The sequence below is a fragment of the Mandrillus leucophaeus genome, unplaced genomic scaffold (genome assembly GCF_000951045.1).
Source record: "Mandrillus leucophaeus isolate KB7577 unplaced genomic scaffold, Mleu.le_1.0 Scaffold117, whole genome shotgun sequence".
Lineage (NCBI taxonomy): Eukaryota > Metazoa > Chordata > Mammalia > Primates > Cercopithecidae > Mandrillus > Mandrillus leucophaeus.
In genome coordinates this window covers 165,432-166,983 of record NW_012099987.1, presented here as the reverse complement: position 1 = coordinate 166,983, position 1,552 = coordinate 165,432, and positions in this window count along the sequence as shown.

Sequence of the window (1,552 nt, the reverse complement as noted above, 5' to 3'; positions counted from 1 at the left end):
TGTTAGCCAGGATGGTCTTGATCTCCTGACCTCGTGATCCGCCCGTCTCGGCCTCCCAAAGTGCTGGGATTACAGGCTTGAGCCACCGCGCCCGGCCGGGAAATCTTATTGATATGAGAAGTTATAAACTGGGAACTGGAAACCTGGACTCCAAAACAAGGTCTTTTTCTGATGCATCAGTAACACTTACCCTTGCTGAGTCACCAATTGCTTATTCTTAAAAATAAAGTAGGGGATTAGGCGAGTGGACTTCTGAGATTCCCTTTGTCTCCAATTATCTATAATTGTCTCACTTTATAACAAGGTACAGGGCAAGGCAGGAACCTCATGATAGGAATGAGGAATGCAGAGACCTGCATCTCTTAGGGAATAAAGCAATGATCTAAAGAGAGCCTGAGTTTATTTTACCCAAAATAAGGACGTGTGGTTCCTTAAGAGTTTAGAGCTTGTGAATCAGGCATCAAGTTAGTACTTCTCTTTGTCTTAGTATGCAAAGTTCACCTAGACCTGGATTCATGCAAGTTCTAAAGTTTACAAAATCAAACTTTCCTAATCCCCATTGCAATGAACGGGTACTGCAATGATTAACTCAATGTTTATTTTGAAAGTCACTGATTAGAGGAAATCGTGAAATACCGTATTACAGTGCACACTCAGTGAATGTTGAACTGAATATTTTCCCTAGAGAGAAGTATATGAGGTACAAATGTTATGGGTACTAGCTTTTGCTCTACCACCAGTAGACACTATATTCTTGGCCAAGATACAACATCTGCAAGCCCCTGAAAATACAAGGGTTAAACACTATGTAACTGGGGTCTTAACAGATACTTAATTTTTCCTTATAAAACAACTTAGAAATAACTACACGGACCAATTTAAAACAAATATGATAATATCTCTAAGGACATAACTTTGCACAAGCATTGCCATTAGTGATCTAGTAATGTATATCATTCTAGTGGTATATACATCCTCATGACCACTGAATGTCATCTCCCATTCAGGTTTGCATATTATGGTTCTTATGTGCTGTGCATTTGTTTAATGAAGTCTCCTCCTCCCATCCACCTCCAATGCACACACCTGTTGTTCTCCTTCCAATATTACTTTCTTGATGTACTATATTTTGTTCCATTATTTCTGACAATGATATACTAAAAAAAAGCAACAATAGCAGCTTTATCTGGTGGTGACTGGAAACTGGAGAAGCCATAGTTTCTCAAGCCCTCCACACCAAATCCTCTGAGATTGGCTCTATCCCAAGTTATAAAATTTCACCTCTGCAGTGATGGATGGGGAAAACTCTATCTGTTTCTTCTTTTTTTAAATTATTATAATTTAAGTTCTAGGGTACATGGGCACAACGTACAGGTTTGTTACATATGTATACTTGTGCCATGTTGGTGTGCTGCACCCATCAACTCGTCAGCACCCATCAACTAGTCATTTACATCAGGTATAACTGCCAATGCAATCCCTCCCCACCCCCCCGCCCATAATAGGCCCCGGTGTGTGATGTTCCCCTTCCCGAGTCCAAGTGATCTCACTG